Raw genomic sequence first — 27,876 nt, forward strand, 5'->3', positions numbered from 1 at the left:
AAAAGGGCTTAACTATGCTTATCTAATAGAAGTTTGCTTTCTTGAGTGCACCAGTGTATTGAAAGAGAAATAATACAGATGGAGTTTGCAGGAGATAAAGCCAAATGCTGACATATAAACTAAAGTAAACTTGAGATTAAGTAATGAAATTTGGGATATGATTTTTTGGAGATAATTGAAAATTGGATATAATTCTTTTTAATGGATCATTGTTGAATTTGACAAATAATGATTTTGAATCCTCTGTTACTTCAAGTTGTTAGCAAGTAAAATTAAGTCGACACCATAAAAATTTTACCTTGTATATCAATTCCAGGAGAAGTAAAATAGCACATTAAAAAATTGATTGGTTATATGACAGTCCTCCTGATTACTTCATTTTAGAAATGCCTTTGTTATTTAATAAAGTGCTGATACTCCAATTATGTTTTTCTCATATGTCTTGTAAGACTATTCTCTGCAGTGTTCTGATGCAATAAAATATTTATAAGCATCATTTCAACTTAATTAGGAGTCATGATGTTTCAGAGACTTTTGAAATTATTCAAAACACAATTTTTATAAATAGTATTGTCCCTACTAAATGTCTGTGCTACCAATTGATATAGTTACCTAGGGACAGGGCATGTAAGTGGCCAGTGATCTTGCTTTACCAACTCCCTTGCTGGAGGAGAAGAGAAATAGGTGATCCGGTCTCATTTCTTTGTGAAGGGGACTCATGCAGACTTATGTGACTTGCTGGGAGAAGTGGACTTTATCTCTTCATCAGGAATGCTTTTAGCATGGTGTCCTTAGCTAAAACTTTGTGTATAGTCAGTAAACTCTGGATTTATGAGGCAGGAGAATGCCCAACTTATTTTGATAAACCACCAAATACTTGGGGAGTATAAAATGAAGATGTTTTATAAATTAAAAAACTCTTCCAAGTGACTAATAACCTGTTAAAACCTTTCCTGCATCTCATCTGCATTTTGAGTTAGAGAAAGCACATCCAGCGCAGGGAGATGGGCCCTTGGGAGTCACATAAGAAGATCCGAGCTTCTTTTTCTGAACTCCTGGATTGATCCTCTTCTTGAAATTATTAATAAACTTAATAGTAAGAACTCTGATTAATGGAGTCTGATCTGACAGTTTGAAACTGTGGATTAGCTTCGATTATTACCTTGTGCTCCATGCTGTGTATGCTTTTAGGCTAGCCTCCTGGAAAGAGCTATTTTCCTTTTTCAGGGCTATCCCTGATGTGATATAGAATGAAAGAAATAGGGCCTGCCTGGTGGCGCAGGCTGTTGAGTGCAGCGCTGTGAAGCTGTCCACAGCCTCTGCAGCGCTAGTTCGATCCCCGCAGGCCTCGAAGCAACCCACATGGCGAGCAGACCTCTCCTGTCGTGCCCGCTGCTCCCCTCAGCAGTGTATTTCCTCAGTCTGCCTGTTCTGCTCCCTGCTGTCTCTGGTGAATTCTCTTACCCTCCGCCGTCTCTGGCCTGTCCCCCAGTTCTTGTATATATAAAGAAATCTTAAAAAAAAAAAAACCTTATTTAAAAAAAAGAATGAAGGAAATAAAAATACGAAATCAGCGCTAAAGTTAAGGAGTTGATGCTTAAGGGACATGATTAATATTATCTACAGTTAAGTTTCTTTTATAGCTCTCCTAACTTCCCTTTGAAATAAGCACAAAGACAACATTTTTAACTATTAAAAAGAACATAATTTTTCCAGAATATGGAATAATTTTGATTTGTGTCCAAAGCTGTTGGGATAATGCAGCATGGATATGTTCCACCTTGGCTCTCCCTTACCCTGTCTGTCCCACTGGTTTCTGTATCTTGAAGCTTGGAGTGTAGCCTTTAACCCATCCTCCCTACTGCAACTCACAGGAAGCAAATAGAGGGAAGTGGCATGAGGTGAGGGATGGGATTGATGTGGTTTCCATGGGAGAAGTTCGTAGCCCAGGTCCTAGGGCATTTTGATGAGTGTTGTTTGACATTTAACTCCTTAGCTGGAGAACCCAGCGGTGGTGAGAGGAAAATACTCCATGTTAGCCCAATAACAACAACCCCAGAGATTGCTCTGAATAGCCCACCTCATCCTCCCCTTCAGCCTTAGATCCACAAGAGTATGGAGGCTCACCCAGCATCCATGACCATCCAGGTGGTGGAAAGGAATCCCCAGCCTGCCTATTGATAAACTTAAGGCTCATGTGGCTACATTTTCAACTGAAGATGAACAAATAAACAACAACACAAGGCAACAAATCAGAAACAAAACAAAACCATCTAATAACCACAGTAAACAAGAACAATCCCACAAGACTAACATCGTCTATTTCCCCATACACATGCTCACACCCTAGATGTCACCAGGTGGTAGATGAATAACATTCTTGTACTAATTTACATTTATCTGATTGGGAGTAAGCCTCACCCCTAACATGTTTGTCAATCATTTGTATTACTTCATCTGTGAAATATCTTTTTGTTTATTGCTGGCCTTTTTCTTTCTGATTTACATGCATTTGTGAGCAGAGGAGTGTTAGCCAGTTGTGACCGCCTATCTGGTTCATACTTTAAAAGGACTGTGGCTGCCATTTTGGGTAGAGGCTTTTAGGGGAAAGAAAAAGTTGGGGAGAGGAAGTCCCCTAAGATCTCATGTATGTAACAAAGTATACATGCACAGATGTATCCTTTTTCCACATATATTTAAGTAATCAGGATATATATATGTGTGTATATATATATGCATATAAATGTATTCTTGAAGGAAACAAACAAATTCTCCAAAGACACTAGGCAGATTCTCTTTGTTGTTAGAAATCATCTCTCTGTTACAAATGAATTTTCCTATAAGTAGACATTTGTCTTGGAAGTTGACATTGTGATGTAGAATGTAGAATCAATTTGAAATAATGCTGGGAAAGCAGAATAAAAAGAAATTCAGCAACATATTTTTCCACTTATCTGCACCAAGCCTTGCCTATAATCTTCTTCATACCCAAGAGTTAGTACATTTTCTAGAGGGAATTCTGGCAGCTTGTTTCCATTAGAATCATTTTGCTAAACCTATAAAGACAAATAACTTATTTTTTACTTTTTTGCTGGGGGGAAGGAAAGACTCAAAAATAAGCAAGCTGCAAAGCAATACTGTTTCAGTAAGGGGTCAAATCAAAACACAGTTTATCTCACTTTATAAATGTATGGGAATGACAAGAGCTAGACAAGAGCTGGACAAGAGCTCAGTATGTATCTAACCTTTGTTGAGTGCTCACAGGTTAGTAGGTATGGTGGTCGTTGCCATATTTGCATTGCCTCATTTACTCACCCAGCTTCTCTGGCTCCAGGTACGGTTGTTACGAAAATTGCCAAAATGAGATGATGTCAGAGAGCTGATGTTACGTGCCAAGTAGATGATAATGTTCTTTGAAAACAAACTTGCACTTAGACCCATAAGCCAAGACCATGGCTTGCACTCTGAAGTGGTGTAAAGGGATATAAATCAAATAGTGCTGTTTCCTATAAAATTATTTTTCTCATATTTCATTGCATATTGAACATATTTAAATATGTTATTTAAAAAGTAACTCTTCGTCCAAGTTTGTCTTTAGGTATCTTCTCTTTTTGAATAGATTTTTTTTTCTTTTTTTGGTAACTTAGGAAAACCTGGGGATTTTCAGTCCATCTTTTTTTTTTTTTAAAGATTTATTTATTTATTTATACAAGCACTGGGTACAGTCAGAAGCGCGGGAGGGTGAGAGGATTCACCAGAGCCAGAGCGGGGAACAGAGCAGGCAGACTGACGAAGTACACTGCTGAGGGGAGCAGCGGGCGCGGCAGGAGGGGTATGTCGAGCCATGTGGGACCCTTGCTGGTGGCTGGGGATCGAACTGGTGCTGCAGAGGCTGCGGGCAGCTTCACAGCCCAGTGCTCAACCGCTGAGCCACTGGGGGAGGCCTCATTCCATCTTTGATAATTCTATTTGATGTGTTCAACCTAAAGGTAGGGGAATATTTAACACTAGACAAGAGCTCAGTAGGAACATTGCAATCATCTTATCAACTCCACTTTGGGGATGAGAATAAGAGGACACATGTCCTAAGAATCTGGGCATGTTCAAGGTGAGAGGGCTTAGAGGTGGAAGAGCCCACCATCCACATTGTCATTTGTGCACTGGTCTTTGTGTATGTGTGTGTGGGGGGGCCTGGGGGTGGAGCAGCCACTATATACACATTATTTAGATTTTCTGGGCTGATTGAAATAGGTTGCATTAAAAAGTTATCACTAAAAAATGGAGTTTTGACCTATGCTACCACACTTTATGATGACTTGTTAACATAATTTATAGCCAAAAAATTATTCAATTAATGCATTCTTTCCCTTTTTTTTCATTCTCACTTCATTCTTTTTTTTTTGTTGTTAAGATTTATTTATTTATGCATACAAGAACTGGGGTGTTGACCACAGAGGTTTGGGGTGGGGTGAGAGGATACACCAGAGAGAGTGGGGAGCAGAACAGGCAGATCTACTGAAATACACTGCTGAGGGAAGCAGCGGGCAAGATAGGAGAGGTCTGCAGCACCTTGTGGGTTGCTCTTGGCCAGCAGGGGATCAAACTTATGCTGCGGTGGCTGACAATAGCTTGATAGTGCTGTCTTTAACCCCTGTACCACAAGGGAGGTCCTCACATTTATTCTTAAACCCCACTTCTCTGCTGTCTGTTGCCAGCATAAAGACTTTTCTACCATTTGGGATCTTTGACCTTAAGGAAGGGTTTGACTGCATGAACAAAGCGTTAGGATTCACAGAATATCTGAGGACCTAGACGGAGATGCAGCATTGTTTGAACTACATCTAGAAAGTCTGTTACTTCAAACAGATGAGGGGTTGAGATTAGATAACTTAACAAAAGGTGAGGGGAAGCAAAGAATAAAATCGTAGCTAGGATCGAGATAGAAAAAGAGGAACATATTAGAGGATTCTTATGTCTGTGTGTGTGTGAGTGTGTGTGCGTGTTTATTGGTGGAAGAATGGTATGTTAATTCATGCAGGCTGCTATAAGAAAATACAATAGGCTGGATGGTTTTAAACAGAAATTTATTTTCCTTAGTTCTAGAGCCTGGTAAGTCTACGATCAAGGTGTCAGAAGATAGAGTGTCTGGGGTGAGCTTACTTCTTCACTGGCAGCTGTCTTAACATAACTTTACATGGTGAAAGGGACAAGCCAACTTTCTGAGGTCTTTTTGTAAGTACCCTAATGCCAATCACAATGACGCTGGCTTCATGATATAATTAACTACCATAGGGCCCATCTCCAAAGAACATCAGATTGGGGGTTAGGTTTTCACCACATGAATTTTGGGGGTGGAAGGGCAGATACAAATATTCAGACCAGAGCAAGTGCTATGTAGATGGGGAAACCAGAGGTCAGAGTAGAAGATGCTCTGTAGAAAGACAGGAAGAGGTGGCATGACATTTTTCAGATTCAGCCAGAAAATAGACCTGATACTGACTGGCTCTGTAACTTGCAATGGCTGCAGGGGACGTTGTGCCTTTGAGATTTATGGGGAAATGCTACCTTTTTAATTGAAATGGTCACAGGTCATTTGTCCTTGTAGAGTTTGTTATGACTCTATGAAGGCAATTTTACCAATTGACAGGCTCTGGAAGACAATATTTGCATTCCATGATGCCATATATGGGCTTCACTTTGATGTTTTTCAATGGCTGAAAATGTTCACAACATCTGTAGCTGAGATTTTCAACTTCATTTGTTTCTAATCAGAGTAGATTTCTATCCCAGTCAATTGCAGCATCTGTGCCTATAGCTCTGAGAAGGAAAAGATGTGTTTGATGGTCTCTCCAAGTCAGCAGCATAAACTTGAACTCATTAGAATTACAAGGAAATGAAATAAAGGATGGTAAACGTGGATTTCCAAGGAGTCTGAGCTGGGCTCCTGTCTTGGAGGTGGTGAAGTGCAAAAATGCAAGCTGAGAAGCTATGCAAACAACGGAACTGAGCTTCTGACAGCACCATGGTAACGGTCTATAAAAATAATTAAGAGAGAAAAAATAAGAACAGTGGAGTTTGAAGATTTTTTCTAACTTTGGTTATTATCTACTAGTCTAATAAATGAACAGACCCCATGGTTTGCTTTATCTGGAATAGTGAAAAACCAACAGCAAATTATAAATTTCCCTTTAAAGGCTCTTTGCTGAATATTCAAGAATGTGCTGTCTTCCTTCTCTAGATATCATGAATTTTATGTTTAATGAATCATCGTGAAATATCAAGTCATCCCCTAGTCTGGCTGCTGAGCTACAATCAAAATTTAGTGATGAATTTGGATCTTTTACCCACCACTTCTCAGACTTATTATCACTGATGCAGTGACGTAGTTACTTGAATTTTAATGCTTCTTCATCCAGCTGTGGCCATTGATTCGCTCATTGAATTTGATGATGTTAAGCACAATAAGAAAGATGACTTAATGGGTTTACTTAATGTTTACTGTTATTGAAACCATTCTGCAATTTTCATTACCCACAGAAGTCCCTGCTGAAATGTTAATCTTTCTACTTCTCAAATGCTTCTTGTAAGCAAAGATACAAGGAAATGTAGTCCACACCAGCTGTTTCAGTCTGATTGAGAGAATCAAGTACTCATATTCAGTAAAACTTCACTAAAGTGCTTTTTTTTTAAATGATGAAAGGACTAAAGGCATTGAATTTTCCAACTGAAAATAAGCATGATGGCTGACATTTTGACACTAACATTCTTATATGTTGCAAAGACCAATTCTTTGTGAAGGTGATTCCTTGATATTAGATGTCCTTAATATTGAAGGAGATCAGAGTATGATACTTTAGAATGTGCCACTTTGGCACAAGGATGATTTTGAGCTGAGGGCAATTGAGAAACAGCAAACAGAACATTCTTGAACCTCCAGGCCTGTGTAAAAGCAGGGTTTCAGTTTCCTCTTATGAAGATGAACTTCCCCACTTCTTGTACCAGGAAGGGCAACTGTATATATCATACCACACCCAACACCAAATGTCCAGTCACTATCCACCATCAGCCAATCAACCCCTTTGCCCTTCCCCTACCTCCTTCTTGCCCTTTTGTTTTTGTTTTGTTTGTTCATTTGCTGTTTAAAATTTCTATTCCACAAATGCATGAAACCATGCCACCTTTGTCTTTCTCCTACTGACTTAAATTTCACATAACATAATCACCTCCAGGTCTATCCATGTCACCGCAAATGGCAATATTTCTTTTTTTATGACCTAGTTGTATTCCACAGTGGTCAAAATTTTGATGTGTGATATTAATTCTCTATGTGTCCGGCAACTCAAGATTCTCTATTGCATCTGTTATCATGTTTCTATAGGTAACAGGCAGAATTTACAAGTTCAGTTGCAGATTACCATAGAAAGCGATGATCATAAAAAAGCGATGATCATAAAAAAGCAAGCAACACAATTATTTTTTATTTTCCAGTTCATAAAAAAGTTTTGCTTACACTGTTCTGCAGTTTTATTTACTGTACTATAGCATTATATGTAAATGAATATACATATCTTAATTTAAATAATATTTCATTGCTAAAAAATGCTAATCATCATCTAAGCCTTCAGCAAGTCATAATCTTTTTGTTAATTGGTGGGGGGGATTTGCAAACAACAATATATGCAAAGCAAAGCAGAGCCAAATGAAATAAAATGAGGTATGCCTGAAAGAATTTTTAAACCTTTAAAAAAACTGAGATTTTTGGAAAGTCCAGTGCAATTATGTTTTAGGATCCTTAGTTTGTGTTTGTGACTGAGGCTTCTTCAAGATTAAATTCATGCTTGGTTTTTCCTGCAGGAATCCCACAGAAGCCTGCTGTGCTGTTCTCAGCACTCAGATTCAGGGGCACTCGAATCAATTATTTGTCCTGGAATGTATGATACTAACTACCATCCTTTGATTGAAAACTCTCTATTATAAAGTTACTCCATTTTTACTGTCTAGTTAGTAACTTATGGAGATACTTTAAGATTATATATAAATTTTGTTGTTCAGCAAACTTTTACTCACTAGTTTTAGCTTCAGTTGAGTATTATCAAACTTCGTAATTCCCTCTGTTTATAGGAGAAATTTTCCATTATTTATTTATACATTTGTTGATTCTTATTTTGCTCAGTAAGTTATAATACATTATACTAATTGTCTATTTAGAGGTTCATAAAATCTGGAATTCGCTAATCAGAGACTCTTCAGGCCAGTTCCTGGGTCTTCTGATTAGGATTCCATTAGCATCTAAACACTTCTGTAACTTTCTGCTGCAACAAGGTCCTCAAGCTCATTTTGTCCTTTCCTTTCCTCAGTTCTGTAACAATCATTTCTCTAAGGAGCCCTGGGCTCCTTATGGTGTACAAGAGCATAGAAAGTCAATTCTTGAAGCACAGGGACTGGCAAGCTAGGAGGTGCCATAAATGTGTGTTGTAAATGAATAATTGAACCCTACAAATCTATCTTTGAATTTGTGCCATCAACAGTGTTACAGTAGAGAAGTAACATCATCATATTTATTTATTTTGAACTGACTTTGGTGGCCTTTTGTATAATCAGTGGCAGAGGGAGAGAATAGAAGAAGCAGGTCTGGAAGATTTTGGTGACCTTTAGTCTTTCATTCAGGACATTTAATATGTGTTTCTCAAATACTTGGTGGATTTACTTAGAATGAGAAAGGCAGGCTCCCTGCTCTCAGAGGCTCACAGTATGGTTGGTGAGATAGAAACTTAAACAGACAACTGTATCACAAAGCTTTAGTTACAGTGATGAAGGTATTCCCAGGGGCATGTGTTTGCAAGTCCATATTTAGACGCTAGAAGTTTTGCAACTTCAGTTGAATCTACGTGGGTATCAACCAAAAAAAGGAAGTTGGGCAGATGTTTCTGCAGAGACATACCATGAACAGAGATACTCCTAGGACTCACCACTGAGTATAAACTAATGCAGCCAGCAGCAATCAGTCTGAAATTTAGAAAGGAGTAAGTTAAAAAATAGAGGAAATAATTATCAGAGAATGTCAGGTATTAGGTTTTGGAGAAATTACATATACAGGACTGTGAGTTTTCTCTAGTCATTGGTGCAGAACTACTGAAGTGATACAAGCAGAGAAATGACATGATCAGATTTATGTGTTATAAAGATCATTTTAAAATTTGCGTGAGGGTGGATTGAAAGAAGGCAAGATTAGAATGGAGAAGTCAGTTGTGTTATTTGAAGAGAAATGATTAAGGAAACTAGAGATTTTTCTCAGAATGATGCTCTTATTTATCAACATTAATTTATGGTATAAAGTAATTGATGTGATTTTGGCTTAAGATAGTTTTATTTTACCTATCTAATTATTCACAATTTAAAATAGAAAAGAATACTTAGAGATGTGTTACTGCTGACTTCAGTGAACTATAATAGGCATCATTAATGTAGTTTTTAAAAAAACCCAAAACACCTGATTCTGATTTAAGTAGAATCGTTTTTCAGATTCAATAGCTTGTAGTGATTACCTGATCCTATACTTCTGAAACATGGGCTAGTTTTATCCTTCAAGCAAAGTAGTTCAGTTGACTATGACTTTTTAGATACACTTTAGATAGATTTTGGAAGGGATTCTAGCTTGAAAGCAAATGCAGAGTCTAGTTCTAAACTTTTATTTTGGGTCCTCAATTTACTTGCCTCCCTAATTTTATTTATTTTATTTTTTTAAAGATTTATTTATTTATGCATAAAAAAGCTGGGGCACAGACCAGAGATGCAGGGGGTGAGAGGATTCACCAGAGACAGAATGGGGAACAGAACAGGCAGTCTAACTGAAATACACTGCTGAGGTGTGCCGCGGCAAGAGAGGACAGGTCTGCTGTGCCATGTGGGTAGCTCCCTGGCTAGGGATTGAACTTGTGTTGCAGTGGCTGTGGATAACCTCCTAGGTTTCATCTTAACCCCTTGTATCACCAGGGAGGCCCTTGAATTAAATGTTTTTAGTAAATAAAATCACTTATCCCTGACACAATGTTCAAATGAAAGATGCCCACTCCATAGAAAAAGATTTGTGGGTGACATAAAACAAACGAAGAACCCCAAATCTTGTCAAATGTCAACCTTTTTTTAATTAAGTATAGAATTTGGCCTTGAATAATAAATAATTGTGTGCAAGTTGCTTCACTGAAATACTATTTTTTTCTTATATCTCCTTTAATTCCATCCTGTGTCCCCAGTCCCCAGAGATAGATATGTCCTTTTATCTTCTCTGCTTATCTAACTGGGGGACTTTTGCCAGGAAGAAAATAGAAGTTGAAGACCCTAATGTCAAAGGTGCTTTGAAAAATGAAAACTGCATATTTTAGATTATTTTATGTTGGAGAAATTTGTATAAAGTCACATGAGCGGTTAAGTGTTCAAAAAGAGAGGAAAGAAAAAAACTTCTACAAAGTAGCCTAAAGATGGATTTAGCTAAAACAACCACTCCCTTCTTGATGGAATTTTGGATGGTTTCTGGTTTCTGCTATTAAAAATACCACAAAAATCCTTGTATCTAGTTTTACAGGATACTAGGAGGAAACCATGATAGAAAGATGGTAAAGAATGTAGTCCCAGGGTCTCCCTAGTGGCGCAAGGGGTTAAGCACTGCATGATGAAGCAATCCACAGCCTCTGCAGCACGAGTTCGATCCCTGGCCGGCCAGGGAGAAACCTACATGGCACAGCAGACCTCTCCTGACTCACCCGCTGCTCCCCTCAGCAGTGTATTTCAGTCAGTCTGCCTGTTCTGTTCCCCATCCTGTCTCTGGTGAATCCTCTCACCACCCACATTTCTGGCCTGTACCCCAGCTCTTGTATGCATAAATAAATAAATCTTTAAAAAAAGAATATAGTCCCATTGCCTATTAGAAATTGCATATTCTTGAACATTCTCTCTCTCTTTTTTTGCAAGTTCATAGAATTATCTCCCTTTTTGTGAAAATGCCTTGTGGACAGAGTGGAGCAACTATTTCCTTAGAAAGGTGGCAAATTCATCTTTTATAGTTTTTGAGGCTATTTATTTTTTTAGTCAAAGGCAGGGCAGTTGCTTGTCAAGAGATCCTTTCCCTTGCAATATTGTAGAAATATCTTTGTCTTAATTAGGTAAAGCTAATTTTCCATTCTAATGTATCTAATCACTTAATCTGGGAGCTTTAACATGGTCTGTAAATTTTCTTTTTCTCTATTGAAAGTTTCTTCAAAGGACTCACAAAAGTCTTATACTTAGACATGGGATAGTCTGCCATGCAAACTTCTATTTTCCAACTAGATCTGCCACTTCAGCTTAAGATCATCAACAAAGACAGCACATAATGCACCTGTGGAATTATTACCCTTGTTGAAATCGGATATGTGCAAAGGATGGGAGTTAAGTGGTCACTGAAATCAGAGATTAATCCTTTCTTCCCCTGGTTTCAGGACTGAATTTTTGACTAACCAATTTTGATTAGCAAGATCACAATATTTTCTTGTAATGTGAAATTTGGAATTTTCTGTGTTCAATTTTTTCATTATATTTCATATTATTTTGTTAATAATCCATACTGCTTTTTTATGAGATAGCACAGAGTTACCAATTGAAGGATAGAGTTTGGAACATGTGAGAAAAGGACATTCAGGGGAGAGAAAAGTACAAATGACCAAGGGATTTGGGGACAATAAATAGTGCATCCTCACCCCCCCCATCTAAGTTTTTGTTTTTGTTTTTTTTTAAAGATTTATTTTTTTATTTTATACAGGCACTGGGTACAGTCAGAAGCACGGGAGGGTAAGAGAATTCACCAGAGCCAGAGAGGGGAGCAGAACAGGTGGAGTAACGAAGTACACTGCTGAGGGGAGCAGTGGGCGGCAGGAGAGGTCTGCGCACCATGTGGGACCCTCTCTGTGGGCCGGGGATTGAACCGGTGCTGCAGAGGCTGCAGGCAGCTTCGCAGCCCAGCGCTCAACCACTGCGCCACCGGGGAGGCCCCATCTAAGTTTTTTTAAGGGTAATAGAATATATTGGAATAAGAGAATTCTTTGAATTCCTGTCTAAGGTTTTTTATTATTCAAATGTTTGCTGCTGTGACAGTTCTCACTGAGCAGGATTCATAGGAACAAGATGCCATTTTGTTCACTTCCTTCCTGAGAGCATACAATGTAATTTGCTTCAGTTACCAAAAGGTGGCAAAGTTTCATGCCTGGTGGTTTTAAACCAGTAACCTGCTTGCCAAACAAATCCTCTGATTGTCTTCAGTCTCAGTGGCAACACACATACAACATGCAATATAACAGTGGCGAAAGCCACATTGAATCTCGCAATTTTCCGAGTAGATCTCTGTTCTTGGCAATGAATCATAGCCTTGCCTTTTCATTTTATTCTTTATTTAGTACTGTAATTATCTAAATGAGCTTTGAAATTATGAGTTGAAGCTTCAGACTAGTCCCTGACTCTGCTATTCCCAGTGTAAATTTGGTTCAATACTTTAGCTTTCTAAAAAGAGCAAAGAGCAAAGTAGTTTTTAAGATAGAGTATAAGTTCTTATCACCTGCCCTTCTCCCTGTTCCTTCCCAAGACCAAAAAAAAAAAAAAATCACTGCTTTAAAACTAATTTTTTTTCTATGTATATTTCTGTATTCATTACTTACGTTTGTCAGTACCTTGCAAAGACTACCAGGAACAGTGCATTCCAGTGATGGAGATTGCAATCTTCGGGAAGGCTGGGGCATCTCAGTAAGAAGGTGCTAGAAAGATTTAAGTTTGTTGGATTTGGGTAGGGTTTATAGAAGTGGAAATTTGCTCTAAATTGTTTATTTTTAAGAAGCAGGAGTAATTCTATTATACTTACCAAAAAGCAGGGAAGAATAGGATGAGACTAAGCTGTAGCTGGTTCAGAACCAGCTAGTTGCTCACTAGCAACTAGTTGCTAGTTGCTTAACTAGCAACCAGCTAGTTGCTCACATTAGCCCAGACACATACAGCTTGTTCGGTTCTTCTACTTGTGGTTTGGATGATATACTTGGGTTACCTCCTTTGTTCAGCGTGATTACATAGTGATTGTTTTTTTTTTTGTTGTTGTTGTTGTTGTTTTGTATTTTTTGTCTTGATCCATAGGATTATAGAGTGGCCTGGTCTGTGGATATTCAGTGAAATTTTTTTGTTAGGTAGAAGAACATAGAGGCTATGTTATGAAGCTCACAAGATGATAGTACCAGGTTGTGGTAGTTGGTTGATAGAATGAGGTCTGCTGGCAGAGGTCAGGGCTGCTGCTTCCATTTCTATATACATGTATGTATATGTCCACACATACTTTTATTATAAAAGTGTGGATTTTTTTGATGTTTGATATTTTTGTTAAAAATTTACACAGTTGGCATCATGCTGTGTGCATGATCCTTAATGATTTAAAAAATGCTTTCTTGATGCATGTAGTTCATCTTTTTATTTATTTATTTTTATTTATTTTTTTTAATATTTTATTTACACATTTTTTACATCATTGTTCATTTTTATTTATTTATTTATTTGTTTATACAAGCACTGGGTACAGTCAGAAGCGCGGGAGGGTGAGAGAATTCACCAGAGCCAGAGCGGGGAGCAGAGCAGGCAGAAGGACCGAAGTACACTGCTGAGGGGAGCAGCGGACGGCAGGAGAGGTCTGCGCGCCATGTGGGACCCTCCTCCAGTGGCCAGGGAGCAGCCGGGGGATCAAACCGGCGCTGCAGAGGCTGCGGGCAGCTTTGCAACCCAGCGCTCAACCGCTGAGCCACCGGGGAGGCCCAGTTCATCTTTTTAATTGTGGTTTTGATGCTCCATTGTAGGAATAATCCATTTTGAATCATCTATAGGTAAAACGTCTGTTAAACTATTTGGGGTTATGGTCTTTATCACTATTACTGTAGTAGTGTCAAAAGCATCAGTATAAATATATTTTACAAACATGCTTGTGGGTTTCTCCAGGTGCTTATTCTAAAACAAAACTACCATCTCACATTTACTGGATATTGTCAAATTGGTCTCCAAAATTTAATAGTGGACATTTTTACTTTGTCTTATACTACATGAGTTTCAGTTTCTCTTCATCTTTCAAAAGCACCTCTCAAACTTAAATTTTACCAGTCTTCTGAGTGTACAGTTGAATCTCCTGCTATTTTAATGTGCTTTATTCTAATCATTTCTGAGTTTGTATGTTTTTAAGTGCTTTTAGGCCATTTTGTTTTTCATTAAATTCTGAGACTTGTTCAATTATTAGATCATTTCTCCATTGAATTGTAGGTCTTTTGCTTATTGATTTGTAGTGTATTTTTACCCATTTTGAATACCAATCGTTTGTACAACCTGGACTTTTCTTTTGTGAAGATATTTTCATACCCCAAGTTTTACATTTTAATAGATTGTATTTGTTCATTTTTTTCCATTATGGGTTGTATTAGTTATCTCTTCTAAAAAATTCTACCCTATTTTGATGAAATAAAGTTAGCCTCTTTAGGTTGCTCCTAAAAGTTTTAGGCTTTTTTAAAATATCAATAGTTCACATGGAGTGTGTATGTGGATAGTTTGATGAAGGTATCTCTTTTTCCTTTTTTAACCATATGGTTACTCTTTTGCCCAGCGTATATTCCCCTTCTGATTTATAATTTTATCTCATTCCTAAGTTTACTTTCCAAATATGCCTGGATCTATCCCTGGCATTTATGTTTTCTTATATACTTCAGCTTGTCTATGGCAATTATCACAAGATTTTAGTTAGTCTTCTGTTTCTTCCTCAAAACTATTTTACCTATTTTGGGCTCTTCATGTTTCTATATCACATTCATATTCATCATATTCTATTACTTGGGATCCCTTTGGGAATTCAATAAGAATTACATTTGGTAATTATAAGGAGAATATTCTTATAAATAATAATATTCTTATAAAATAATATTCTTATAAAATTATAAGGAGAATATTCACCATTATATTTTAAGATTTTATGACTGAACTTGGTGCAATAACTATCTGTGTATGTAAGATATTTTTCATGTTAAACCATCTTTGTATTCAGATATTAAACCATACTTGAATTCGCCTTGCTTATTATGTGATGTTTTGCATTTTCAATTATATATTTTGAATTTCTCTTTGTAAATAAAATAGTTTTTATATTTCTCTTTTTTGGATGTTCTTGTCTACATCATCAAGAGATTTCTGGTATCATTATATTTAATTGAAAAGTTTGCTGTCTTCCTCTTTGAGATATATTTGTTTAAAATAGGAATTACTTTTCCTTTGAAGTTTTCATGGGATTTTTATCTAATACTAATTTGACCTCTCTCATCAGTGTTAAACTTTTCACCTGTTATTCACTATTTAAATTATTATAGTACTCAGCTTTGTTTTTTCCTTTTGAAGTTCTTAAAATAGTCATTCATTGACATCTTTTAATCTACTAAAGAAATTATTTCTAATTTTTCTTTTTTCCCTCAATTTCTATCATAGCTATATCTAATTACAGCTAATACTGTCTTTGCTTTTACTCTTTTTGTTCCTGATAAAATTTGCCTGTGGTTTTTCAATTTTATTAGCATAATCACAATGTATGTATTCTTCTATGTCTTCTTGCCATCACTTCTTCGAAGATTCATTAATGTTGCCAATAGAACTAGTTGATCCATTCCAATTGTTTCGTAATATTTCATTGTATGGCTATACCCCAGTTCATTCATTCATCTTAACATTAATGGATATTTGGGTAGTTTCCTGGTTTTGGATACTACAGAAAGGGCTCCTCTGAACACCTTATATATATCTTTTGCTGTACTTACATATGTAGATTTCTAAAAAGTACATTTCTGATCTATTCCTCAATATTCTCACCAGCACATAGTGAGAAATATAGCATTTACATAAAAATTTCAACTCAACAGTAGATATTTTTGTGTCTTTTGCATAAGTCAGCAAAGCATTTCATAATATATGAAAAACTATTTTTTAACAATAAATGGTGTTTCAGATATACTAGGTCAAATATTGGATTTATTAAATTTTTAAAACAAGAGACTGACCTTTGTCTTTTTGTTTTGCTCCACTGTGAGATGTATTTTGAAAATATTTTTGCTCAGTTTTTAAAAATAGACTCTTTGAAAGAACCATGGATATGTTTGTTAAATTCTTCAGCATATATCTGTAAATTATGTGAATCATCACTACCGTATGAGAATGTTGGAAAAGAGAGAGGACGATTAATTTAATGATCTTGTGTTCTTTGCCAATGTTGTTACTTGAATGATGAAAGAGTTTTACGAAGATTTGCAGTTCTGCTAAATTCATTCAAGATTTCTTGAAACAAAAATGATGCTTGCCAAATATTCAATAATTTGGGACAAAAATGGCAGTGTGATTTATATTTTGTCATCAATATCACACTGCATATGAGTAAGCTAAATTTGAAGCTCTAAGGAAAGGAAAGTTTATTTTTGTTTTAGCTGGATAGCTACAAGAATTTATTTTGAATCTGAAAATTTCATAAAAAATAAATAAAATGATTTGTGCATTTCTTCTGTTAATAAATATATAAGACATTTTAATAATAAATAGCATTGTGTAAATGGACTATGAAAACAAGATAAATTTGAGCAATACTTATTACTGATAAGTTTAGAGATACTTTTAAATTCATTCTCTGTGAATTTGATGTTAATACTGACTTAATATAGAAGTTAGCTAATTTATTTATCTTGGGTAGATATATTTTTGAAACATAGTTCTGAAACTGTTATGCTTTTGCTTCAAAGATAAATCTGTCTTTAAAAAAATGAAGCAACTTTGTCAGGGAAATGATTTTTATTACTCAAAGCAGTTATCAAAGATGTTTAAGTACATTTGAAATAACTTGGAAATATGAATCTGATTTTCCTACTACAAATTCTCAGCAGTATTAATCCAGATCAAGTATTTCTGATAAAAGATTAACCTCCATATTGAGATATGTTAAAAGTATAAAATATATAGTGAACTTGGAAAGACAGTGAAAAAATAATGTGAAATACCACATTAATTTTTTAGTATTGATTAGATGTTGCAGTGAAAATATTTGGATATTTGGGATATCTGGTTAAGTAAAATAGAGTATTAAATTGCTTTTTGTTTAAGTGTGGCTACTAGAAAATGTTAAATTATATACATGGCATACATCATATTTCTTTTGTTCAATGATGACTTAGTAGCTTAGATGTGTGTAATTTCAAACAAAAAATACCAAGTCAATATGTTTTAAAAAATTGCATTAATTATCTCAAGTTTTAATCCCATAGTTTCCCGTTACCTTCAGGAAATAAATTCCTTAGGATGGCACAGAGGCCATGATCAGACACTGGATCCTGTTCCAACAGTGTTACTTCCCTTCACACTTCAGGATGCGTTAAAAAATAAGTCTTTCTAGTATCTTTGATCATATCATTCAATTTTATGAGTTTTAAACATTTGCATAAATGATTCCTGTTGGTAAGAATGCCTTTATCATCATAATTCCTTGGTGAATTTCTGCCAATTTGTCCAAGACTCTGCTCTTGGTTTTCCTGTTTGATGAATTCCTTGACTTTTCCCACCGGAAGTTTAATCACTGCCTACTCTGTATCACCATAATGTCTTCCTCACACTCCTTATTATTTTTATCATAATATTCTTGTCTTACAAATCGATTTCCCTACTAGATTGTGAATTCTCTTCGGGCTGTTCCTTTCATTTCCTAACTTGTTTTATATAGAGTGTCTGGCATGGCCAATTGATTCATAGTATGTTTATTTATGATTCTTCAATGTAAGAAGGAGAAAAACATAAGGTAAAGGTTATGACAATCTTAGCTTTGTAGAAGGATACATTTTTAGTATTATCCAAAAACCTGAAATTAAATAATATGAAAAAAGGATTAGCCTATTATTTTTTAAATATGAAATAAGGCATTACTTAAATTCAAGGTATTATTGAAACCTTATCATTCTTTACTGACTTAGTTACTATCCAGTAGCATAAAATAATTTCATTGTTCATTCATGCATTAAATTACTAGCTTCCTCTGGTGGCGCAGGCGGTTGAGTGCCACTCTGTGAAGCTGTCTGCAGCCTTTGCAGCGCTGGTTCATTCCTGGCTGGTTGGTGAGGGTCCCACGTGGCGCAGCAGACCTCTCCTGTCACTCCTGCTGTTCCCCTCAGCAATGTATTTCGTCAGTCTGCCTGTTCTGCTTCCCACTGTGTCTCTGGTGAATCCTCTCACCCTCTTGCGCATCTGGCCTGTACCCCAGTTCCTGTATAAATAAATAAATAAATCTTAAAAAAATTATTAGCTATGTCAGCTACCTTTAAATATTTTGATAAGTATATAGCAGACCTCATGAAAAATACTAAACCAAGACTCTGTTGCTAAAAATAATAATAGGTATTATTAAAGAAGTATTCTGCCTTAGCAAAATGAAAAACATAAGTCTCTCTTGTCTTATATTAACTGGAAATGCATGAAAAGAGGCATAAAGTTCCTAATTTTAATTGGCTAAAATTATATTAAGGTATGGATAAATATATAACAAAATATTAGTCTAAAAATATAAATGTATATTACTTTAATCAACTTCTCTCTTAAATCTCTTTTAAAATACTTCTCCAGCCCTCCCCTTTTTTTAAATTTTTATTGTTAACATTGGTTTACAAATTGTTTATGATTCAGAGGCATGGATCACTCTCCTTCAGAGCATATTACCATACCACCCCCACCACCACAGTACCCATAGTCCTCAACCATAGTTCACTGGACACGCTCCCCACCCCCTCCCTTGTAGCCTCAATTCCAGTCAGATTTCCAGGGTTTATCGTTGGCTCAGTTTGACTCTTTGTTTGACAGTTTCTCTGTATTCCACCCATGAGTGAGAACATCTCGTATTTGACTTATTTTGCTTAACATCAACTCCTTCATCTCCATCCTTTTAAAACCCTTTGGCTTCCAAATTGTATGTTGATCTTTGCTGGAGGAAGCAAGTGATCAGAAAAGATTTTTCCAATATTATTTATTATTACTATTAATTTAATGATTTTTTCTCAAACATTCAATAATAAATAGCATTCTTTTTTAACAAAAAGATATACTGACAAAATCAGTTTTTATATATAATATTTAGCAGATGAAAAACAATCATTGAAAGTTGCTGTATAAAATCCTGGTTCTCTATAAAGGTGTTCCCTGCCCCTTTTTTGTTGTGGGTGTCGGACTCTGGAGCTAGATTGCCACTCTTACATCTGGAGTCACTTATTTTGATTACACATTGAAATGACTCTGATTCATAGTCCGCACCCTCCGTTATTGCTGAAGAAAGAATGGAACTAGAGATGCATGCAGGGGCTGGCCACAGCCCACCGCTACCTGAGGGCACATGTCACCTCCTGCTGGATTTGCTGTTGGATATTCGCTGCCTTTCATTTCCCTGAAGGCTCCTAGTGCCCCTGAGCCTTCACGACTGGACCTTGAGGCACATTGTCCTGGGGCAGTGATCCCAGACAGTTACCTTCCTTTCCCCATGGCTGGAAAGTCTCAGGTCTAGACCGTGTCTTTTCTGACCATGGGCTTCGACCCCTGTGCAGAGAATCAGGTGAGGATCAAATGCCAACCTGACTCGATGGTGAGGGTAAACAGAAGAAGGAAAGCAGGAGACCCCTGGACTGTCAGAGAGCAGCTGTGGTTGTATTGGTCACCCCCCTTCCCTCATCTCTTCCCCATTCTTGGCATTTGATTTTGACTAACATGAAGCTATTTTCCCCCTTTCATGTTACAGCATACCCTTTCAGGTCTGTTTAGTGTGATCTTAGGTGGCATTTTCAAATGTCTTAAATTGCGCGTCGACAGGCCAGACTTTACTGGAAGGATATGGTTACCATGGTATTCAGAGACAGCTTTCAGGGAGAAATGCATCTCCTCCACAAACAGAAGCAAAAACTGAAAATAGAGTGGCATATTTTCTCCCCAGAAATTGAGGACATAAATTACAGTATATATTAGTAAAAGTCAGAGTGCACTTTTACTTTTTAAAACTTCCCTATCACTTACCAACGAAGTTGGTAACATTAAATTCTATGTACTGAACTTAATGTTGACTTTGGCCCTGCAGGGACATAGCGTTATTCCTTTAGCTCCTCCTGGTCAGAAAGGCGATGTTCTGGCAAGGGAGAGGAGCGACTTCATCAAACTGCTCATCTGAATCTCCGGGGACTGTCACCACACTCCTCCTAGGTTTCTTCCCACATTGACACTATTTTTAGATGTATGTACCATATGGGAATCAAACTACATGGAGAAATCACAGCACAGATTCTGGAAGGTTTGAAATGGATGAAAATTGTGTCTAATCTCAATTTATAGAAAAAGCAAAAGACCCCAAAGGTGTCTGAATTATCTAGTTAAGCAGGTGATTGAAAGTAAAACCAACACTTGTTGGTAGAGTTTTTAAGACTTCCTGCACTTGCTTTTATATTTCTTACTCCTTGCTTTATTGTTCCTAAGACTGGATTTACACCAGGGTCTAGTCTACCAGCTGGAAGCCAGAGCTCACAGAGAAAGGAGACCTCCATATTCCACCCTTCAGAATCAAAGCAGTATTTCTGCTTCCGGGGGATCTGTTGTTAAAGGGTTTAAGATGCCTCAGCAGATCTTGGGGTTCTCCTGTTTTTCTACATGTTGCTGAGCCTGGAAGAATGCCACATGTTATGCAGCACTCGGTTAACTCTGCATTTTGTGGACAGATGCAGCGGTGCCTTTAGGGTTTCCTGTGCAATGCCTTTCCCAGTGACCAGCATCTTGATTGTCTGCCTAACTTTTGGAAAATAGCAGATGATTTGCTGTAAAAAATATAAGTGGAAAATAGTTAACATGTTGATCATTGCACTTGACCATTATAAAACTGTAAGTTTAAGTCTTTTTTTTTTAACTGGATTTTTTTGTGTTCTTGGCAATTTTTTTTTTAACCACTGGTCAGCTCCTTGTTAATTATTCCATGATGACAATTACAAATGCTTTCTGTCCTTCATCTTCAATTCTGTGCCAGTTACATTGTATGGGAGGGTGGTTGGAGGTGGTGGTTGTTACAAGAAATAAAACTGCTTATGGATATCACAAGCCAAATGAAATCTACTGGTTTATATCACAAGCTTATGGAATTGCAGGAAGGCTGGAAACACAGTCTTGAAGAGGATCAGTCAACAAGGCAGCCAGGAAGAGGCGGCTATGGAATGCTTATTTGGCGGGAACATTCCAGGACACAGCTGCCAGGCTCTGCCTGCTCCCACCCAGTCTGTTTTATTGCATCAAGGTTCAAAATCTGGGAGCCTCCCTGGTGGCACAAGGGGTTAAGCGTCAGCACTATGAACCTGTCCGCAACTACTGCAGCAGGAGTTCAATCTCTGGCCAGGGAGCTACCCACATAGCGCAGCAGACCTCTCCTGTTTTTCCCGCTGCTCCCCTCAGCAGTGTATTTCAGTAGATCTGCCTGTTCTGCTCCCCACTCTGTCTCTGGTGAATCCTCTCACTCCCTTTCCGCACCTCTTACCTGCACCCCAGTTCTTGTATGTATAAATAAATGAATCTTTAGGGGAAAAAAAAAGATTCAGAATCCCAGGTGTAAGTCTTCTGGCTAAGCTCAGGAGACGTGTGCCTCTTGGCAGTAAGGGGGAGGTGAGAATCAAGATCTGACCCCTCCAGGTTTTGTAATTGGAGGCCAGCACCTTCATTTCATATAGAAGCATGTCAACAAACACCGGGCCATAGATGATTCCACAAAAGGAAATTGAGGTGCTGTTAAGAAGTAGGACCAGATTTAGTGTGGAAAACAATTGTTCAGTAATCCTGCATATTTTCCTTGTAATTCTTTGCAGACAGCCATGCTCCTGGACTAATGGAAAAGATTCATACCAACTGAAGTGAGCTGTATACCTTTCCCTCTTCTCTTCTCCTATTTCTCATTGATTTCAAAACAAGGATCCCTTATATTCAATCCATCCTACCTTTTTGCAGATTTCTACTCTCACCTATACCTTTGTTTTCATATTCAGTCTCATGACACGGCCTCTTTCCTCTTGACATTTAAGACCTTCATCTCATTTCCAAATCATTTTGTAATAGATAGTGTTATTTCTTTTGTCTTATAGTACCATGAAAACTCTCTAGTTTCTCAGTGAAGATTTCAAAAGCGGTAACCCCCACCAGCTTGCTCCTTCAGCGCCTACCTTTTTCTATCCTCTCCACACCAGTCCTGATGCTGTTTTCTCAATCCACAAGAGAACAGGTCCAGTGTCTGACTCTCTTGTTCATCCTCACCCTCACCGAGCTCTCTAGACACCATTGGTCACATGTGTTTGCTTGAAACATCATTTTGCTTTTGGCTACGCAGGGTCATAATCTAAATCTATTTAAAATGTCTCTGGCCTCTTACTATCTGTCTTTCTCCTGGAATACTTTTTTTATTTAACAAGTTAGATGTGGGTGTGCACCCAGGTCACCCTTAGACTTGTCCTACTTTGGTTTCTTTATCCCACCATCTTTTTTTTTTAAAAAGATTTATTTATTTATGCATAGAACTGGGCTACAGACCAGAGGTGTGGGGGTGAGAGGATTCACCAGAGACAGAGTGGGGAACAGAACAGGCAGATCAACTGAAATACACCGCTGAGGGGAGCAGCGGGAGAGACAGGAGAGGTCTGCTGCACCATGTGGGTCAGCTCTCTGGCTGGGGATCAAATTCGTGCTGTAGAGGCTGTGGATAGCTTCACAAGTGCTGAGCTTAACCCCTTGCACCACCAGGGAGGCCTTATCCCACCATCTTCAGGACCTGCAGCCAGTAAGGAGACGTAGCTCAGATTCCCCTTTCACAAGAGTGTGGTTACTCAGGGCTGTCCTTGTGCTTCACCATGTCTCATATGACAGGTGTCATTTTTACTTTTCAGAATAGATATTCATGTTTGTTGATCTGGCTTTCTATAGATTCTATTTGTCAGGACTTTTTCTTTACTTATCATATGATAGGTACTCAATAAATAATTGCTAAATTTGGGCTTCCCTGGTGGTGCAGGGGTTAAAGTCTCAGCACTATCAAGCTGTCGCCAGCCATTGTAGCATGAGTTCAATCCCTGGCCAGGGAGCTACCCACATGGCACAGCAGACCTCTTCTGTCTTGCCCGCTGCTCCCCTCAGCAGTGTATTTCAGTAGATCTGCCTGTTCTGCTCCCCACTCTCTCTGGTGAGTGCTCTTAACCCCCGTGCCTCTGACCTACACCCCAGTTCTTATATGCGCAAATAAATAATTGCTAAATTTATGAAAGAAATAAGTATAATAGAAAACAGACATCTTAATGTAAGTCTGTAGGAAATGAAGTACAGTAGAAATGGAGGACAGTATGCTAGATAATGCAATGTAAGTTAGCGCACACTAAACTTTTATGAAGAAGACACGGTTGCTTCCTGAGTTTTTGAATTATAGATATTAGTTGCAAGTCTGTCACAGAAGGGACACCGAGGGAGAAGACCACATTCTATTATTTCTTTTCAAAGTTAGGGATTGATGTTAGAACTACATGTCCTGGAAGTGATGGGAGAACATAACATTATAAACTAAAATTGGATGTCTTTTGGGGTACTATGAAATGTATTCGTTGACAATTTTCAGTCATCTCTGAGAAAAAGAGTGAGCCTTCAGATCTATGATTTATTGCATTTTATCCATTCACAATTTGGTCCTGTCTTTCATTGGAATTGATTTTCTCATAAAGTTTATTACAATATATTTTCTAATTATTGTGGATTAGAGTAACATAAATGAACAGCAAATATTGTAATGATTATATATTTTAAAGCATAAATAACTTCCTATGATAGTAGACAATGTGATTATGTTCTTGACTGTAATTTAAACTATTTCCTACTCAATGTTTACGATGATCTATTTTCTATTTTTTCCTTATAATTTTCTTTGCAGACTTGTGAATAAATAATCAGTAGAGATAAAATTATCAATGACAAAGTAATTCATTTAATTAAAGAAGTATCTTAATGGGAAATTTAAATATGGTGCTAGGTAAATAAGTGGTTTTATAAAAAAAGACCTGCTTGTGATGTTAACTCATTAAACTGAGGAGGGTTCCCTTCATTACTCATCTGAAAATTAACATTATGTATGTATATATTCAGATGAGCATAGCTAAATAAACACAAACACACACAACCAATAAAACAAAAATTCTAAAGTATAACTTAATATTTTATCCTTGTCCAAAGAACTTTCAATAAAATCGATATGTATCTATTTATCTGATAAACAATGCCGTTTCTTTTTCTTTTGGAACCCTCTCCAAAGGTTCATTAGCATTACTTCCAAACCCAGAGGGATATAATTTAATCAAACCTAATAAGACTTGTTAGAAAGAACTCTGATGATCACATTTTGGTTTCACAGAAGTGTAAATTTTAGAATCTTATTTTCACAGGAAGGTTATACCATCTGTCTACATGTTAATTTATTGCTTCAAATGCATTAACTTTTTTGCACCTTTTGTCACATAAATTTTGGCATTGTTTACTTATTAACCCTTGGGTTTCTGAACTAGAATTAAATGACTTTTACTCTAAGTACTTCAAATGATAAAAAACATCAAAAGCAAGAATATCAATTATTATATTCACAATAGCAGATATTTACAATACGTCTGATTCTCCAAGAAATTCTTTATTCTCTCTCTCTGCCTTTGTTTTATATACCATAATTGGCACACACAGTCATTCTACCTACTTGACAGGACTATTTTTATACTTTCTGGGCAAAACCAAACATGGTTAATTCCTCACAGAAAGAAATAATAGTTCTTCTTTTTTTTTATTGAATTAGCACTGCATTATAACACTATATAAGTTCCGGATGTAAAGAGACTTTGGGAGGTGCCTGGAGATAGGGAGAGGATGCAAGTCTGAAGTTGGGTGATGAAGGAGGAGGCAGACGCCAGTGCATGGAGACGCAGGTGCAGAATAGCAACTAGCGGCATTGCAGACAGAGAGGCCAGAGGCCACAACCCCACACCTGAACATGCACTTCATAAATCATCAAATTGAAAGATATTTATTTATTTTGTTGATGTTGAGACTTTAAGGGCCTTCCATGATCATGATGGCTTTTAGATCCTGTTGAAGGAATTGACGTCCAGGAACTGCACACGGTCCCCAAAGTGGTCATCTGCTCCTCCAGCATATTGGTTCCAAGTTCACAGTCTTCAGTCCCCTCTCCCTGTAGTTGACGTTTCTTAGTTCCACACCCCCGGGAACTGCTCTCCACCCCGTTGGGGGACGAGGCGCAATAGGGATGTTCTGGTGTCTTTGACTCCAACTATGTTACACCCTCTCGTGGCCTCTCGCTCCTTCGTGTTCCTCTTCCGCTCCCAAGAGCTCAGTGTCCTCCGCATCTGTTACCTGGAGCTCCTGGCCTGTGGTGTCTTTGGCACCAGCAGGGCCATCCTTGCCCCACGGGTTCTTCACGCCTGGCCTTTTCCTTTTCCAACGACTCGATGTGATGATTCCAACGTGGGGCCCGGTGCAGGGGGGGGCAAGGAGTGGCAGGAAACTGCTCCAAGTACTGCTGCATCTGCTGTGAGGACACCCCACTTCCTCGACTGCACCCCCACTCCCCTCCACCCATGTGGCTCTTGTCCTCCACGTGAGCTCTGAGCACCTCAAGCCTGAAGGGCCTTTTAAGTCCCCAAACCCAAGGTATTGGCCAATACCCGAGTTGGTTGATAGTGGAGAAAAAGGGAGCGTAGGTGGTAAGTGCCCAACACTGAGAGGAAAAAAAGTGAAAAGACATCTTTTAAAAGTTACCTTTAATGTTGATTTAACAGCTTATCTAATTAATTAGGAGACAGGGAAAAGTTCAGTGGAGGTAAGTGAATGAACATGTGAAATCTCTGAGGGTAAGAGAACAGTCACCAAAAATCAAGGTAAGGACTGATGCATTGTTAGTTTCTGCAAGGAAAAGAGAAGTGTAGAGAGATTACATTTTATAAAGCATAATTGTAAATTCTCAGTGGAATACATTTTCTCTGAATGCATATGTTAGGGACCAAAATAATGTGCTAGTTGAGCTTAAGTGTGATGTCTTTGGGAATATCTGTAGGAAAAAAAAGTAAAACTTTGACTTGATTCTGCAGCAAAAATTGTGATATTCACACACAAATGGTCACCGGAGGTTACATTGATTTAAGATTCAAGAGACATGATGACATTGTAAAGTTTACACAAACACCCTGAACATACAATGTTCCTACACAGGGGAACTACAGGACAGGTAATTGCGTGATGGAAGAGATGACAATAAAAATGATGGGTAGATAGATGTGGAGAAAGGGTGCCATTATTTGCTGATAGAGACAGGTTGAAAAAAGAGCGAGAGAAATTCAGAGATTGGGGACAAAGGCAACTACTTTAATGTACAAATAAAAAAAACGGGAGATTTGGAGAAAACAGGAATGGCCTTAAAAAACCCCAAAACATATTTATGTCATTCAGATAATACATAATAATAGCAGCTCACATTGATCAAACATTACTATCACAACTGTTTCGTGTCTTGAGTCCATTTATTTCATCCTGGTACAACCACTTCTTTAGAATGTGTCCTTTTAATCTCTACTTTTTAGATGAAGAAACTGAGGCATTGAAAAAAATCAAGGCTCTTGTCTTGGATCCAGGCTGTTAGAAACTGGCTCATTTTTTAGTCTCTATCTGTAGAGCTAGAGCTCCTAATTTTATGGACAGGAGAAAGAAGAGAACAGCTGTTGAAAGAGTCAGTTTTTGTGATGATTCAACGGTAGGGGAGCAAGAAATCAGAAGGGAAGAAAAATCATGAAGTGAAAACAGGACACCTACATATTTAGAAGAGGAAGTTTTCAGGGTTCTAGATAGAATCTGTGTTATTAGAGCCCATTAGGAAGATTGTGAGATACAGAATGTGAAGTGAAAATTCAGACAATTTTAGTTGCATAAATACTCATCTGATACACTTTTGTTCTTTCTAGCCTCGGTATTTAGCATAGTGCCTGTTACATAGTAGGTGCCTGATAAGATTTTAGCAGAAGAATGAATAAAGACACAGAAGAACACCTGCCAGTGAGCTGAATGTTCATTGTCAACGAGGTAGTCTGAGAACACAAATAAAAAGAATTAGGATAGATTTTATTTATTTATTTTTTCTATCACAGGAACTGCTTTTTGCTGTACTGGGGTTTGGTATTTCAGGAAATACTAAGTTAATTCACTGGAAAATGTTAACACTTGTTTGAAAAATTATCTTAAAGTGACGTTTAGATGCTATATTTTGATTCAAGGCAATACTAGCAAATAGTCGAGTATAAAGACAATGAGCTTAACAATTCTATATATTCTTTGGCATAGTAGCACTAGTCATGCTAATTATACTTGATTTTAATTTAGTCTGTTAATTAACTTGCAGGTTAAAAAAAAATGGTGATATACTTGAGGATCAGTGATTCAGAGCACAGATGCTGGATCCAGATAGCCTGGGTTCAAATCCCGGTGCTGCCACTTATTAGCTGTGTGACCTTATATGTCTCTGCTAAATTTCCTAAAATGCTAAATAATTCCTAAATTTCTGCAATAAATGGGGTAAGCATTTATGTAATATATTTAATTAGGAGGATTCAATGATGTAGAATTTGTGAAATGTTGAGATTAGTACTTGACGTATAACAAGTTCTACATTACTGTTTTTTAATAAAATAAATACTTAAGATATATTCATAAGCAGTTAAGGCACCTCTGGGCATATGT

This window comes from Talpa europaea, assembly GCF_964194135.1.
Source record: "Talpa europaea genome assembly, chromosome: 4".
Lineage (NCBI taxonomy): Eukaryota > Metazoa > Chordata > Mammalia > Eulipotyphla > Talpidae > Talpa > Talpa europaea.